The sequence below is a fragment of the Microtus pennsylvanicus genome, chromosome 1 (genome assembly GCF_037038515.1).
Source record: "Microtus pennsylvanicus isolate mMicPen1 chromosome 1, mMicPen1.hap1, whole genome shotgun sequence".
NCBI classification, from domain to species: Eukaryota; Metazoa; Chordata; class Mammalia; order Rodentia; family Cricetidae; genus Microtus; species Microtus pennsylvanicus.
In genome coordinates, this window is record NC_134579.1 from 71,121,151 (window position 1) to 71,138,901 (window position 17,751).

Genomic DNA, 17,751 nt, shown 5'->3' on the forward strand with positions numbered 1-17,751 from the left:
TCAAACTTGCTCTGAAGACCAGGCTGGCCTTGAATTCATAGAGCTCCACCTGCTTCTACCTCCTGAGTGCTAGAATTAAAGGCGTGCACCACCACCACCCGGCTCCTCATTCTCATAGAGACCAATGACTCTAATGTGCCTATTCCAGTCCTCTTCAAACTATGGGACAGCTCCCTGATTGCAGATCTGTTGCAGCCACATAGAGAATTCTTCCTTTCAGATATCTCTGCCTCCCTTCATCTTGCCCGTAACTATGAAAGACTCAGTCATTTTTAATGAAAGAATAAATTGCACAGCCCCATCAACCCTTCCCAGGCTGTTGCTTCTCTCCACACCTCTCTTTGACTAGTGTTGTCCTAGCAGCTTCTTTCTCAGAGCCTGGGCATAGACCGACCAGCTGCGTCCTTGTGTAATATAGGTCGGTGGCAGGGGCAGGAGGCCCTGGGTTTGAGTCCCAGGACACAAAGCAACAAAAGAGCACCCGCAGTGTTTCTTAAATGCATACTGCTCATCCGCAGCACAGACTCTTTAGATCAGAATTATCTAGATTGCTAGAATTCCCTTTCAAGCATTTTGCAGATGTGCTTTTTGTCTGTGGGTTATTCGAGACGACAGGAAGATTTCCACCTCTAGTGGCACATGGCTGTGCAAGCAGAAAGACTTGAACATGACAGAAAAATCACCTTCCTGGTAAAAATACACCCAGTGGCTTAAGCTCTGCTCTCTGAGTCATGTGGGCTCAGAATGACAGCCACTGACACCTGCTCAGCACATGGACCTGAACGCTGTGGGAAGAACCTTTTCATAACATCCTTGCAGCAAAGACTCTGCATGGTCTACGCCATTGACTTCTGCATCCTGCTTACTGTTGGCATCTCCTCTCTAATCCAGAAAAAGATGCTCTTTTTCAATCGGGAAAATTTTTCTACCGACTCAATGTCACTTTCTCCAACGCTTCGCCTGTCTCGATGTTCAGTAATATTCTTCGCTATCTGAACGTATTCTAGTCCCCAGCCTTACAGTTCTTCAGTCTACTCTACTAGAGTTGATTGAGATTTTAGCCACTCCCACTCAAGGACAAAACTCTGGTCTCATTATTTCCAAAGAAATCTACCCAACCAATAACCTCAGTTTAAGACATCCTCCTTCCAATCATCACTCCAGTCTTTGGAGCTTACTCTAATGATCACCTCAACCCCAATGATATTCTCTGGATGCCCTCCCTCTCCCTTCTAGTTCTCATGTCCTCCTGGCCACCTGAAATTCTAGCGTCAATCCTAGGATATCTTTCCTACTGACTTTCATTACACACAGTTTGTTAAAGTCCAATCCTGGCTAAATCAAACTCTCCTAGTCCACCCCAGCAGTCATGCAGCTAAACTGATGAGAAACATACACACACAGACACATGGACACACACACACATACACACACAGACACATGGACACACACACACACATACACACACACACACAAAGAGAGAGAGAGAGAGAGAGAGAGAGAGAGAGAGAGAGAGAGAGAGAGAGAGATTCATTTTCTGATTTCATTTCACGTTATTGCTTACTGACAGCCAGTCTGTACTTGAGGCTGTCAGGCAATGATAGTCTTTTCCCAACATACTCATCTCCCACTCTGGTAGAGTTCTGCCTGATCACCCTTGCTAGTCTCACTCCACTCAGATGAACTTGCTGCTTATTTGTTAAAAAAGCAGAATGTTCCAGTACAAAACTTGCTCCCTGCAGTCATAGCCCACATTATCTGACTTCACCCACATTCCTCTTGTTATTTCAAATGAACTGGCCCGGTCTGACATTTACAGTGACGACGACTTATCCACTAGATTCTATATTTAAACCCCTCAAGCCACACAAGTGGCCAGACCCCTCCCCTGAGAACCTCTAACTACCAGGTTCCACCTGTAAGCATTGCAGCTTGGATTATTAGTACAGCAGCTTACAGCCCTGCTCCAGGGAACCCCAGTGTAGTAACTATGTTCCGCAAGGGGAAGGTTTCCCCACCAAAAGGGTTACCTACAGATCTGCTCCGCTCCTGGCTCTGGTGAAAATTGTTACTTCTCTGCTCAGCTTCAGAGGAAAAAAAGGTCTTGCCCAAACCTCATTCAAGAGATTTATTGGGAGGGAAGAATCCAGGAGGGTGGCTGTCTCTGCCAGCATTGAAAAGGGCAGCCCAACAGTTGAATAGGCACAGGGCTTATATGAGGCTTCTTAGGGGTGGAGTTTTTTCAGGGTGAAGATTTTTCAGGGTAGGGATTGGCCAGATTTCAGTTGAGTTTGGACAACCTCAGAGATTAGCTGGATTTCATGCTCAGGGATTGGTTGGTTTGGGGTTCAGGGATTGGTTGGTTTTTCTGCTCAGGGATTGGCTGCTTTTTGTGCTGAGTTGGTCAAGGGCAGAGTTTCTTGACTCTGGTTTCAGGGTCAGTGAATTGTCTCTAGTCTCAAGATCAGTTTATGTTTCTTTGGCTGGCCCTTTTCCTCTATACTACTCACAGATTACTCTAACTGCCCTAACTTCTGGACTCTGCCTCTACCCTACGTAGAAAAAAGTCCAATCTCTGGACATGAAATCCCCTCCTTCCTGGAAAGCTCCATGGTGGAAAGTTCTACCCCCTTCCCAAGAAATTCTGTGTAAGTCTTGTATTCTGTTCAATTTGCTGCTGTTTCTAGCCCAAGCAGAGGCAGCCACCCCCTTAGTTTTTCACTGTCCCAATGAATCTCTTGTGTGAAGTTTGTTGTGTGTTATGACTTTGTGGTATTCCTTGGCTCCCAGCTGCCAAGATACCTTTCCATTTGAGCCGTAACGCTTATACTATATACTCTTGCCTATTTAAGGAAATGGTTTCATGAAGTCCTCCCCTTTTCTTCCGCACTACTAAGTGTCCCTATCAAAAAAAAATCCTAAACTAAACACAAGTCATCTCTCATGCATGATTCAGGAAGCCCCCGTGAACTGTGGAGTCTTGACGTCACTAAGAGTAGGGCATATAGACCTCATTTGCCCCCAGTATAAGACAACACAGAGAACATTCACCACCTATGAACACCCTGACCACAGATATATTGTCAGGGCTTCAAATGCAATTCCAGTTATTAGAAAATTGTAGTGGGGGGGGGACCTTAAAATAGTAAATAGGAAGTTCACAGACATTTCTTATTTCCTAATTCAGAAAATAAGATTTCTATATGACAACCGAACTGGTTTTATCAGCCAATCAATAAACATATGAAAACTAAATATCTTTAAAGATATAATAATATACAATTAGACTGTGTTTGAACCTAAATTTGAACAAAAAAATTTGAGGAGAAATGGGATTACTTGTAAATGTATATGCATATGTAGTGGGTGGTTTTTTGTTTTTTGTTTTTTTTTTTACTTTAAAATGCTTCAGACAAAACCAAACCATGGATAAAGCATACATGGGGAAAATATTTTTCAAATGTACTTGCATTACGTTATATAAGGAACAAGACTGGTCCATAAACTCTTGACTAATGGCTATGATTTGGGAGTGGAAAGAGTAAAAACTGGAGGGTTATTACTCTGAAGGAACTCACTGTAAGGTCAGATACAACTTTTTTATAAAAGCCCACCATATGGTTCTAAATAAATTCAGTGTATGGCCCCTCTCCCTCTACCTCTCAACCCCATTGCACTTCCTAACCCTGGCTCTCTTATCCTCTAGTCAAACTCTCTGTTCCCCAATTTTCATCTTCCCATTCTCACTTCTTCCCCCGACTTCATGAACCTGCTTTTGTTAGCGGCACCACGACTTCCACGTTGCCAACCAGGCAGTCTGCACTCCGTCTTCCTTTCACTCACCCATCAACAATGCTCTGTGCATCTGTATATCCTCCTTCTTGACACACAGCCTTCACCCCCCCTGGGTTTTCTCCACCTTACTGGTCCCCCCACTCATCTCCCCCATCTCTACACTCTGAAATGCCCCTAGGTTATGTAGGCAGTCTCCACTCGCTCTAAGCATCTCACAGTCTGATCTCCCTCTACCCAAAAGGCAGTTGGCGCCCCAAACATGTTCACTAAAATACACCAAAGCAGGTTCTGGTGGAGAGAGGTAGAGGGGGATATGAAAATAAAGAGTGTGGGGTGGCAATAGGGGAGCAGGAACCAAATGTGGCAGCAGCTTCTCTCGACCCTTTCATCCATTACCCACGGACGCAATACCGCAGAGAACTAGGAGTTTCCGGGAAGATTGCAAAACGTCCTGTCAAAATGGAGCCTCCTACCTTCTCTCGTGATCATTGGGATCTAAAGAGTCCATGCTGGGGATGAGAAGCGTGTGTTTAAGAAGCACCATGGGTGCTCTTTTGTTGCTTTGTGTCCTGGGACTCAAACCCAGGGCGTCCTGCCCCCGCCACCGACCTATACTACACAAAAACGCAGCTGGTCGGTCTATGCCCAGGCTCTGAGAAGGAAGCTGCTAGGGCAACACTAGTCAAAGAGAGGTGTGGAGAGAAGCAACAGCCTGGGAAGGCTTTCAAACCCCAGGAAGGACAAAAAAGCACAAGAAGCAACAATGTTTACAGTGATTTAACAAAAACCATTTTATACCTGACTTATACAATAAGACTTTGAAAAATGGGACTAATATTCTGAATATCCTTTCTTTGTATATTTACTCTATAAGCTATGTTTTTAATTTAAAAAAACTATGATACATGAGAAATGGGGGTGCTAATAGTACTTTATCACAAATAGAGATGCCTGACTTTGGAGAAAGCATTAGCTGGAGTTACGGTCTCAAAACTGCAGACTTAAATGCTGACTTTTCTACCTGTCCATTTGGGGAATCGAGTTCGGTAATCCTTGCACTTCCTCTGCAAGACACAAGTTATACTTCGAAGTCACCTGTACCAGGTATGGTAACTATTCAATGACATGTTTTTACCACACTGCCTCATATTCTCCAGACAACAATACTTGAATGCTGTCTGTGTGCACTCTGTGTGCCTGCGATGTGGTGGGGCTCACGATAGGACCGCAACCACAGGAGTGCCTGAGGGAATACAATCAGCACCTGGGAACATACTTTGGCTGTTCGATTCCAACACCCGAGCTCCTAAAGTTAGAAACCCACATGGGTCAAGATGAAAACTTCTCCTGAAGTGGAAGCCCGCGTGGGTCAAGTGGGAATGAATCGGACAAGTCACTACTTTGCTAGCAAAGGCACATGATAAACAGCAAGAAAGTTGGTGATAGCTGGGAATCTGAAAAATGAGTTTAGTTCTGAGCCATTTGCAATCGGAGGGGCAGCAGCCTTCGTAATGTTTACCCAAAGCCAAGCATAATAAAGCTAAGTGGGGGTAGAGGTGGGCAAATCCTGCCAAGATCAAAACTTTGAGGGAAAAAAAAAAGGAGCTTTCTAAAAGATTCAGGCTTCTAAAGGGTTCTCTTACCAGAGATCTGATGTTTCTCTAGCCTGGCGGACAAAGACGGAAAAGATGCCAGAGTCTTCAGAAACACCGGGACCTATTCCCACAGAGATTGTCTGACAGCCTAGCAAACAGAACTCGTGGGAGAAGGGCACTGACCTTGTACCTGTAGTCCCTGACCAAAGCCAGTTAATCTGAATTGATAAAACACCTCCTGGCCATTTGCTGCCTTCAGCCTTGTACCCTGCAGGCAAATGTTTGCCAGTCTGTTGCACAGGTTCTTGATGAAAAGCTGCCCTTCGCGCCCCATTAGCCCTCCTTCTACAGAAGGCATATCACCCACTCCCCAGGGCCAGTAGTAGATGCCATACCCCCCAGAGGGCATCTCCCCCAGTCTTACCACACCAAAGACCAAGCTGCATTCCGCTCCATAATCAAAGGGATCAGCAGAGGAGGGCGGCACAGAAAGAGACAATAAAGAGGACTGAGCAAACACCATACTGCTAACACATCCACTTCTTTTTCTCCACTCCACCCTACACCACACCACACCCCTAAGCTGCTGCAGGAAAGTAGAAAATTCTGGTCTGTCTTCGCACCAGGAAGAGGAACTGTTTCACTTCCTTCTAATCTTTACTGCCCCCACTGTCTGTGTGTGTGTGTGTGTCTGTGTGTCTGTGTGTGTGTGTGTGTGTGTGTGTGTGTGTGTATGAATGTTGTATATATATTTCTTCTTCTCAAGTGCCTTAAGGTTTCATATCAGTTCCCCAACCCTAGAGCTTTTCTTGGCTGGGGTTCTATGAGGAGACTGAGTCCAAATAGCCTTAAACATTCTTTGTTTATAATATGTAAGGTCATATTATAACAGAGATCTGGAACTATTAACTTCTTAAAGATGGCTCTCCCTGCCACTCCTCACATTCTTCCTGCTCTGAATCCTCAAAACCGAGTGCCAGATTTCAGACCTTGAACTGATACCCAATTATATTTTAAGTTCAGCAGTTCTCGTGGTTTTTCTCATTGTTGCTCTGGTTTTACGTCTAAAAAGATTTAAGTCCTACCATCTAGGAGCATAGAAGTAGGGAATGGGGCAGCTTCTTCTACTTTGTTGTAGTCCCAAAGTGTGGAGGAAACATATGCCCAGTGCTCACAGTGGGCACGTTCAACCAAGAAAGATGGAGAGGAGGGAAATCCTAAAAGCCAGAGATTCCCCTGCCTAACATTCGCCCTGTAGTTAGGGGGGGAAAAAAAACCAAGCAAATACATATGCAGGCAGAACTTTGGGACGAGATACGCTTTTCTGCAGGCAATTAGAGTGGGCAAAAAGACGGAAATTAGCTGAGTGGACAATAAACTGGGTGTGTAAAGGCTCCCCCCCTCCCAACAAAAGGGCATCTTCACAGACTGGCAGGAGGTGCAAGGAGGGGGCCATGCAGTCTTCTCAGACAAGAGGGTTTTACACAGAAGGAAGGATTCGCAGATAGGAACAAGGCTGTCATACTTCCACAACAATGCAAGGCCTGGATCAGAGAGCTGGGTCCTGAGAGCCGTCAGAGCCTGTGGGGCTTTAAACTGACATAAGACGTTTTGCTTTCCCTGGTTGACATGTTTGATAAGGCTCATTCCAGCTATGGTACTGAGAATCCGCTACAGTAGGCAACAGACCAGAGAAGGTACAAAAGGAAGGCATCCCAAGAAGTCTAGTGATTCATTCCCACAACCTCAACTCTCAATGTAAAAGCTGAGGCAGGGGCATGAAAGCTTAAGTCCAGCCTGGAAAATAGTGTGAGATCCTCTTTCAAAAAACAAAACAAAGAAGGTGGTAATGGAGGTGGTGGCGATGGTGGTGGTGGTGGTGATGATGGTGGTGGTGGAGGTGGTGGTGGTGATGATGGTGTTAGTGGTGATGGAGGCTGTAATGGTGACAATGGAGGTGGTGGTGATGATGGTGGTGGTGGAGGTGATGGTGATGGTGGTAGTGGTGATGATGGTGTTAGTGGTGATGGAGGTTGTAGTGGTGGTGGTGGAGGTGGTGGTGATGATGGTGGTGGTGGAGGTGGTGGTGATGGTGGTGGCAACGGTGGTAGTGGTGATGATGGTGTTAGTGGTGATGGAGGTTGTAGTGGTGACGGTGGAGGTGGTGGTGATGGTGGTGGTGGTGGAGGTGGTGGTGATGGTGGTGGCAATGGTGGTAGTGGTAATGGAGGTTGTAGTGGTGACGGTGGAGGTGGTGGTGATGGTGGTGGCAATGGTGGTAGTGGTGATGATGGTGTTAGTGGTGATGGAGGTTGTAGTGGTGATGGTGGAGGTGGTGTCGATTGTGTTGGTGGTGATGGAGGTTGTGGTGGTTATGATGGTAGTGGTGGTGGTGGTTGTGGTGTTAAAGATGAGGGTGGGGAAGGGGAGGAGGAGCTACCATTGCAGCTCATACACTGTAGCTCAAAGAAGACACATAGACTTCTTTACTGAGGTCCTACTGTGTGTTAGCTTTTTATGTTATCAAAATTGATCTTATCAGCCTAGGAGCAAGGGTATTGACAAAAGGTCAGGGTTTTCTTTAGTGAAGAAATGAGGTTCAGAGTTTACACCATCATTTTAAGATGTCTTTGTATATTATTTAGCTGTTTCCTCCAAATTGGAACATTATCAACTCCCCCACCACTCCAACCCCAGGAAAAAGGGGGAGGCTCAGGAGATAAACATATCTGAGATGTCCCATTCCCCAGGACTACACAACAACCACTTGAACTGCCAATGGGAGGTCTTGAGCTGACAATGGGAGCATCTTGAGTTGCCAGGCTGGCCTTTTCAATGACACAGCTACGTGAGTCATCCTTGCTCCTGTAAGTAGCCCCTCCCCCAAACTCCAGTTAGTAATCCTAATAAAAACTCTAAAGTTGGACGTTGGTGCAAGCATCCCTTTGGTCTGTTGTGGGCTCTCTTTCTGGAGTGAATAGATTCGTGTGCACTATGCCTTTCCAGAAAAAAGCTCTCTCTCTCTCTCTCTCTCTCTCTCTCTCTCTCTCTCTCTCTCTCTCGCCAGGTGGTGGTGGTGCAGGCCTTTAATCCCAACATTCTAGAGGCTGAGGCAGATTGATATCTGTGAGTTCAAGGCCAGCCTGGTCTACAGAAAGAGTTCCAGGACAGTCAGGGCTACACAGAGAAACCCTGTCTCAAACAAACAAACAAAAACAACCCCAAAAAGTCTCTCATACAACACTATAGTAGCCCAAATGAAGTAAACCACATTATTCTAACAGACAAACTGGCTGTGTTCCCATGCATGCCTGTCATTAAGCAACCAAGTCATGACTGCTGCTGGCTACCGCCTTGTCATGATTTGTCTCCTTGATCATTTCACTAGTTATCATCAAGTGTTATACAACAAAACTGGTCACTTCTGGATCAAGGTGATTTAGAAATCTGTTGTACAAACCATGTTGTCTTGTTAGCTTTTAGCAACAAGCATTACCCTGAGAGCCACCCAGCAGAAACTGCCTGGAGGTTTGTGATTTGTTGCTACTGACATAAGAACCTGATGAACTGTTCAACTACTTCATCCTTCTGCCTTGCACACAGCATTTCGCTAGAACCACAAACTAACAAGGCATTAGACAGAGCCAATGGCTCCTAAACCAATTCACGCCAAGTACCTTTTGTATCTCGTTTTAGCCTGACATAATCGCTAGATTTTGACAGCTGTTGTTAACTAGGAATCTCAGTTCTTGGATGCTGTTAAATAAGCAGACATCACTCCCGTAAGAGGTCTGCCAAGGAGACGATCATCGTTAACAAATTGCAAATAAAAGTTCAGCGCCACACAAAGAAACCCAGCTTCCTTGCTATGCAGATTTACTGTGGAATATAGGCCCCACCACGTTTCTTGCGATACTGGTTCCCAGGAGACCTTGTGCAAGGAATAGTGGTTTTCATAGCTCACTTTAAGTTTATCACCACTCTCTTATCTAGGACCACAGCACCTTGAATGCACCCAGTTTTGCCTTATGTAATGATAATTTCCAGCCCCCGCAGTGGACTTCAGCATACCTCCCAGAGAGCAGGTTTCCATAGTTGACTCAGGCAGGCACTTAAATACCCCCAACTGCCCCTCACTTGGCAGGGCTAATCCATTCTAAGTTTATCCAGAAGAAACAGAATGAGGGCTTAGAAATCAAGTTAAAACCAGGATTTTAGTGACTGCTTGACCAGATGTGAGCCTCCCTTCCCAGCTCAGCACTTAGCGGGCAAATGCCTTGCAAGGAGCACCTATACCAAAAAGAGGACCTTGTGTGGGAGGGTTTCAGCACCAGATCTATGCAAAGGGGGTTGCGGTAAAGACATTGCCAACAGGACGGGTTAAGGGGGAGAAAACAGCCAGAGGCATCTGGGAGAGTTCAGAGCAGAGAAAGAAAGAAGTAGGCTGAACAGGGCAGCAGACCGGATACGGTCAGGGTTACCTGCAGGAGTAGGGAGAAGCAGCAGGGAGAGAACAGAGAGAGCACGGTGGGAACAGCAGGGGCCAAGAACAGTGAGAAAAGAATAGCTGGGTTATAAAAGGGCTCAGTAGCTGCAGGAAGGGAAGCCCCTGAGCCTGGGGGAGTTTAGGCTAAAGGAGGAGATGAGAAGGACCAGATGCCAGAATGGGCTTTGAAATGTAGAACAAGTACTTGTGAGTAGGGGGTTTGGAGGCCAGCATGGACTTGGACATATTGATAGGAGTCACACCTATGTGATACTTTGAGAGCCATGTATCCCTTTTGTCAGAAGTAAGGGGACGGACTCCTTTTGGCAAATGGCAAACAGCTTCACTAGTTCTTGAGAAATTATTTAACCGCCAGGAATCCTCCTATATAGCTCAGGTTGAGCTGGGTGGAGATTCTATTTTGGATACGTTGGTGGGTCTGTCTTTTACTGGGGAGAGGATGCCCTTTGGATCTGAGAGGCCTCCGCTGTGGACAGTCAGCAGTGTAGCTATAACAAGCAGGGGAATGGGCTGCCGACAAGTCCCATATGCTAAATCGCAAGAGGGTCAAGATGGCTGCAAAGTTAAAAAAAAAGAGAGAAAGAGAGAGAGAAGAAGGAAGGAAGTCAAACGTCAAGAATTTTCTCTTCAATCTTGGACATGTGTGACAGTATACAAAGCAATCCCAGAGGCAGCGGTAAGAGGAGGAGAGTGAGAGGCCAGCCAGGGCTGCACGGTGAGGTCAATGCCACCCTGCGTACCACAGAGCAAGGCCCTGTCTCAGAACCAGAGTTTTCTCCTAAACCTAAGGCCATAAATTTCTCTGTTGGAACCTGAGTTTAACCGTGTCTTTTGTGAGAACGTTGTCTTCAGCATCGTTTCACCCAGACCGTCCACGTGCAGGGGTCATGTCAAGGGCTGTTCTTGCCTTCTATTATGTCCTTGCCCATCAGTGCAAAAGGAAATCAGGGCCAGAATCCCCTGGCCTTGAGTTAAATTATTTCGTGTGTATGGGTGTTTTGACTGCATGTGTATCTGAGAACCATGGGCATGCCTGGTGCCTCCAGTGGTCAAAAGTGGGCATCTAGAAGGCTATGGATCCCTTGGGACTAGCGTTATAGGCAGTTTTGAGTTGTGGATGTCGGAAATGGAGCCCAGGGTCGTCTGGAAGAGGAATCCATGGTTTTAACCTCGAAACCACCCCTCCAGTGGACATTTCCTAGATGCCATAGTCACTGAATACAGTTAACCTCCCCTTACTGTTACCAGCCTAAGAAGTGCTTTGAGCTCTCGTCTTGGTAAACTAATATCTTCCCTAGGACCAGGCTAAGCCCACACAGCACCATGCATGGAGAAAGGGGAAGTAAACCGGAGGAGGAAAGGCTTGCTCACGTCTGCTCACAGTATCCTGGCAGCAGTGTTAACACTGGCGCCCAACATTACTCTCAATGGATTCTGACTGAACTGATCGGAACCTACATGTTACAGCTTACAATAGTGTGCCCCTCACAGATGGGATGAGGCCACACCTTTCCCAAGAGGAGCAGGAGCAAGAGCAGCTCAGCCCTGGGCTGAGTAAATCCCTCGCCAGGCACTAATTACTACAGACTCTTTTGCCAAAGGCTTTCCTACCTGATCCACGTAACGGTCCAGCTCTCTGGACTTCGTGTCATTGACTCAGGGCATCCAGACACAATAGGGGCTGCTGCTTCAAAATCTGCACTCCGCCCTCACCACAGGACTGCAAAGTTGGTCTTTCCAGCCTGTTTCATAGGTCAGAAGGTCCTTGAAGGGCTTCTGCTGGTAAAGGGCGGAGCCAACTCTTGAACCCAGGATCTTCTGAACTCAAAGCCTCTACTCTGTGTGTGTATTTGTTCTCATATTGAACTATTTTATTAACTGCCATTTTCAGGTGACTTTGAGTCACATGAATTTCTTTCAAATTCATTCAATAATTTAATACTATTTTTGTAAAGTTGCTTTATTTAATTTAGCATTTTATATTTATTCTTTGTATGATCTGGGAAGTTGGCATATTAATAAATGAATTTTGCCCCTCACCCTACCTCCCATGATACATAAATCCCATTGCCTTCTCTTTTTTTTTCAGCCCCATTTAGATCTCTTCCTCTTCTGTTCTCTTGGCTCCTTTCCTTTCTTCCTTCCTTCCTTCCTTCCTTCCTTCCTTCCTTCCTTCCTTCCTTATTTCTTTCTTTCTTCAGTTTTTTGAGACAGAGCTTCTCTGTGTAACAGCCCTAGCTATCCTGGAACTAGATAGATCTGTAGACCAGGTTCACCTCGAACTCACAGATATCTACCTGCCTCTGCCTTCCGAGTGCTGGGATTAAAAGCATGCACCACACTGCCCTGCCCCTTCCTACTTTCATCTGAGACACACACACACACACACACACACACACACACACACACACACACACACTTAGAACCTATATATAAAAGAAAAATGAAGTTTGTTTGAGTCTGGCTTATTTCTTTCAGCACAGTGACCAGGGACTGTCGGTTCCACTTTGCTGTCCTGTCACAATTCTTTAGAGCTGAATCAAAGTCCACAGCATCTAGGTATCTCATTTTCTTTGTCCACTCATTGGCTGACGGACATTTACGCCGGTTCCATGTCTTGGCTACGACAAACAGTGCAGGACTATGCATAGACGTGCTGGAGCTGCTGCAGCGTGCTGACTTCATTCGCTGGCTCTGTACCCAGATGTGGCCCAGCTGAGTCATATGGGATTTCTATTTGTGGCCTTTTCAGGAACCGCCATATTCATTTCTGTAGTGTCTGAACCAAAGTACATTCCCACCAGCAGTGAAGAAGGGCTCCTTTCCCACATCCTTGCCAGCTTCAGTTGATTGTTTTCTTGATAATAGCTATTATTGGTCACTCACTCTTATTTCTTCTTTTGAGAACTACCTATTCAATTCATTAGCTCCTTTCTTGATTGAGTGGGGGGGGGCACCTAACAGTTTTACTTCAAACACTTGAACAGCTCAGTCTCAACCATGCAAATTCTCTCTAAAATATCCAGTCTAAAAAAATCCCCCAGTCTCTTAACTGAGGACTTCTGTAAAATCAAAACTAAATTAAATAATTTTGCCCCAAGAAGGAAGAGCCAGGGTACAGTTATAGTCCAAACAAGGCAAAACCAAACTGTACGGGTGAATAACTCAGTGTCCAGTGTATGAGAGTCACTCACAACCTTCTGGGTTCCAAAGCAAGCCAGACATCTCTGGCTCTGCCGTCCACAGCACACACAGTTTGTCTCGTAGGCTCAGGCTGGCTGTCCTTGGCAGTCATCTAATGGTTTGGGCATCTTCAAAATACTCCAATAGCTTCTCCTGGGCTCTTTTCAAGGACTCTGACCCTGCCACACAGTGCCAAACTCAACATCTCTCCAAGACACCTTCCAACCTGGGGCTTCGACTACACCTGAGATTACAACTTCACCAATGGCCTCTCCTCGGGGACTCCAGTCCGGCCACACAGTGTCAAGCCCCAGCTGCTCTCTAGGACCCCTTCCCACTGTCAAAACTGGTACCGCCTGGGTGACTCTGGCACTACCGAGTTCGGCTGTCAGCAGGAGGTACAACCTTGGCCGCCTGTGCTGAATGAGGAAATATTTCCCAGGTTTCACCTCAGGGATGCTGGTCTATTTTCTACTGACCAGCATCCATTGTCCCAACAATGCAAAGATTTCAGTTTCACTGGTCTCTGGTTATCACAGCCATTTCTTCAGTGCCAGTTGATCTGAACCACAGATATTTAATCCAAAGTAGCAATGGTCTGGATAGATAGTCTTTAAGGGACTCCCAAACTTCCCACAGAGAGCCAGGTCCCATCATCTGCATGTCTCTCAGCACACTTACCTTTCTGACTTCCACAAAACTGCCCACTAAGCTCAACTTTTCCCACCCAAAGTTTAAATGAAACTACAGTCCTCCCCAAACACGTAGTCAGGTCTGTCAGAATTCCTCAAGACCTAGTACTAGTTTCTGTCTTTTGCTAAAATGAAACACCATGACCAGTTAGGGGAAGAAAGGATTTATTTCAGCTTCAACTCTTAGGTCACACCCCATCACTGAGGGAAGTCAGGGCAGGAACTCGAGGCAGGAACTGATACAGAGGCAATGGAGGAGCACTGCTTTCTGGCTTGCTCCTCCTGGTTTACGCAGCCTGTTTTCTTATAGAACCCAGGACCACCATTCACAGGTAGCATCACCCACCATGGGCTAGACCCTCTCACATCAATCACTAATCAAGAAAACGTACTGCAGACTCAGCTACTGGCAGATCTTATGGGGGCATTTTCTCAGTTAAGATTCTCTCTTCCAAATTAACTCTGGCTTGTGTTAAGCTGACATTAAAGACTAGCTAGCCAGTACAAAGCCCCAGCTCAGCGCATAGGGAGTTCACACTGTCAGACCAGGACCCAGTTTCTCAAGTTCTCCATAACCTCAGTGCAGCCAGAAGTGAAAAGTAACTGCTTGTAACCCATGACTCCCAAGGACACCCAACAGCTAGTGTATGCTCAGGATTTTTGTACTTGGGGGATGAATCTCATTCAACAGATAGAGACATTCCTATAAGCCTGCATTTATGGACTCCGTGAGGGAGAAGAGTCGTGTAGGTGTTCAGGTAGACCTGACTGCAGAGAAAGACGTGAGGTGCTCAGAGAGCCGTGTGCAGGACTAGCTATCTGGCAGCTGGAACAGCTCACCAAAGGCTCTACATAGCAGACATCATGGTCATCAGGTGAGCCTGACCTGAGAAGTTTGTTGGTTTTTTTTTTAAATGTTAAGTGGGTATGGCTAGGACCAACTCTGCAGTCCTGCCTGCTTACTCCACCCAGTCCAACATGGCAGAAGCATGTGCGCTGCCTCTGAGAGCCACTCTCTCTGCCCCAGATCCAGGGTCACAGTGGATCTGTGTCACCATTAAGCAGTTTGTAACAGGTTGCTCACAGACCTCATTTAAGTGCTTGACCTCCTGGAGGAACTATCATGATTGAGTAAGCCTTCTTAAAGGAGCCGTACAGTTTTTGCTGCTGCTGAGTCAGGAAGCCTTCTCTCTAAGGAGTCTCATCTCTGTGAAACAGAGCCCATCAGAGAAGTTGTTGCTACCAAAAAGTTGTGCTAAACTCTGTTTTTGTGTTTCTTTATAAGCTCTCTCAGGCTTTTTTATGTGGATATAGTCAGCCCCATGTTGGGCGCCATTCTGTTGGGGGAGGCTGCTCATTCATTTTGGGCTTTTGTTTTGTTTTGTTTCAGACCCAAAACAATCTCTCAGAAATTATATCCTTTGCAATACCATTTGGTCAATAGCTTAAGTGTATTTTTAGTTAGCTCATATATCCTAAACTAACCCATCTCCATTAATCTGTGTATTGCCACGTGGCTGTGGCTTACTGGGTAAAGTTCTGTCAGGCATCCAGTGTCTGTAGTTGGTGGGTCTACGTGGCTTGTCTTTGATTCTCACCTACTCTCTCTATATATTTTTTCCAGCCTAGCTATATTCTTTTAAGCCACTGGCTGGAAGCAGCTTCTTTATTAACTGTTGGGGAATGTGGGCCCAGACCCTGAATTTCCTGTAAACAACTTGTTATGCTTAGCTGCTCTGAGAAAAACAACTTGTTTTCTTGTGTTTGTAGCTACTTTGAGCATGAGACTCTCAGGAGTTCCTGATGGCAGGGGAGTAGTTTCTGGTGGGTTTGGCTGGGGTGTGCCTTATCAGTTTAGGATCTATATATAAGAGCTCTGGTATACAATAAAGGGACATTCTTGTTTCAAGGATGACCCTTGTCTCTGTCTGTGTGTCTTTGTGTGTTTAAAGCTCCAGGCCCTTGCCCAGCTCGTGAATGGTCCTGTAGTGCAAGTGCCGCACTACGGGTGTAGTACCATAATACACGTAGTAGTATGGACTGTACAATTAACCAATGGCAATAAAACATATTCACAACATACATCACCTCCCACATCAGAATACCCCAGGATTTATTTTCTCTGTTGTAAGATCTATACATGTGGAGCCCCAGCAAGTAGGCAGGAGTGACAGGAGCCCAGAACCTGGCTCAGCTGCTGTGGGGTGGGAAGTCTTTCTTTCTGAGAATTGAGATGGCATTTCTGGGAGTGTCATGAGTCAATATTTGCCTTTGGCTTAACCCAGGACCTAAGTGTTCATCTCAACAAAACCAATATTTGCCCCCCCCCCCTTTAAATTTCTCCTGTTTCAAAAACTTCCCCATGACAAAGGAAACAGAACAGAACCCTTAGGGGAATGAGAGGCAGAGTAGATGATGTTGAAGCCAAGAAAACTGAACAATAGAAAATCCCCATACTGGACACATATGTAGGCTGTGTTTGCTCCTGAATCAAATCACAGTCTCCACATGCTCCTTAGAAGTCACCCACCTTCTGTGTCTACTTGGAAAGATGAAAAAGCCCCTATCTCACAGCTAAGAGTGGTACTCAGGAAGCTGAGTTCCTGAAGCCCAGGGACTCAAGGCAAGCCTGCCACAAACTGAGACCCACATCTTAGGCTTGTAATTCCAGCACTAAGGAACTAGGTAAGAGAGTCATAAGTTCAAAGCCACCCCTGACTTATGTAGTGAGTCTCTTGTCTCTCTATCTCTCTCCCCCTTACTCTTTGTGTGTGTACATACACGCGCGCACACACACACACACACATGCATGCACGCATAAAACCAAAATAGTATATTCCCTATTCACAAAATGGAATGAAATACAAAGGAAATAACAGACATCAGAGTATATCAGATTGACATATGAAAGTTGTCTTACTTTAAATTTTTCCATTCAGTGCTATTACTTTATCCTTTCCATGAAGCCACAGACAACAAAATATGGACAAAGTTCTGTCCAGTTTCAAACTGGTCCATACAGGAGACAGAGCACTGGAGGCTCCTTCCACAGCTCTGGAGGGCTCCTTGCATTAATTAACACACTGGGTAATTGTGAACTGGGGCAAACACTGCTGGCAGAGTCACTTCTCTACCATAGGAGTCACTCACCATAAGAGTGCAACCTCTTTCACCCTGTTTGTGTGCTCACATCACGGCATGGAACAGAGGGTATGGCCCACTCACAACAGAAAAATACTGTGTAATTGTGTACCCAACTCCTCAGAGCAGAACCAATCAACTAACTCTGGATTTCTCCTTAGCTTAAAAATCAGAACAGCCATACCTCCACCATCTCCACTTCCTTCAAGCTCCTGCCCAGGAATGTGTCCAGGAAGACACCAGGCATCAGTGAGCTGACCCAGGGAGAAACCAAGAAGCCCAAGGCCTCTCAGTCCTGATTCCAGGAGAGTTCAGGGTTGTAAGGTTGTTGGCCCCACCACTCACTCTCCGTCCAGATAATCTCAATGATACTTATTACCCCTAGTGATGCCCAAATCCCCACCAAGAGGCCTCTCTTGGTCTGCAAGCAGGCAAGTTAGCAGCAGCCCCATTTTGTTTCCGGTGTTCGTGTGTACCTTTAACAAAAGCATGTTCACCTCTGAAACACCAAATCTGGGCACAGAAGAGCAAGGCGGGAGGAAGCTCATCAACTGAAGTAAGGGCATTAGCTTGGCGGAGTTGTCCTGCAAAGACCATGATCCAGGGCTGAACCTTGCTCTAGTATATAAGGCAAGGTGCTGTCTCACAAACTCACCTGAAATCCTGCACTCCTCCAGACCAATCACTGTGAAGGGTGTTCCTACTATTCCTAAGAGCCAGCAGTGAACAGAGTAAGTTCCCAGACCAACTAATTGACCAAGAAGAATTCCCCCCACCTCATGCCCAGGGGGAATGAATGACCTCAGACAGCCAAGTGGTGAAGAAAGAGAGGCAAAGA

At 46.0% G+C, this 17,751-nt stretch overlaps 1 protein-coding gene across 7 annotated transcripts in view; it reads right to left on the reverse strand.

Annotated features, from left to right (window-relative positions):
- Positions 1-17,751, reverse strand: part of St6gal1 (ST6 beta-galactoside alpha-2,6-sialyltransferase 1) — a 139,952-nt gene that overhangs the window by 45,140 nt on the left and 77,061 nt on the right. The window contains exon 1 of one of the 7 annotated variants that reach the window (XM_075967790.1): positions 5,815-5,941. The exons of 4 other annotated variants lie outside the window; for them this stretch is intronic. The gene's annotated coding sequence lies outside the window, so the exon portion shown is untranslated. Of the gene's footprint in view, positions 1-2,030; positions 2,188-5,814; positions 5,942-17,751 lie in introns of those variants that run through there. 2 more of the 7 variants (XM_075967796.1, XM_075967799.1) reach the window with 2 other exon arrangements.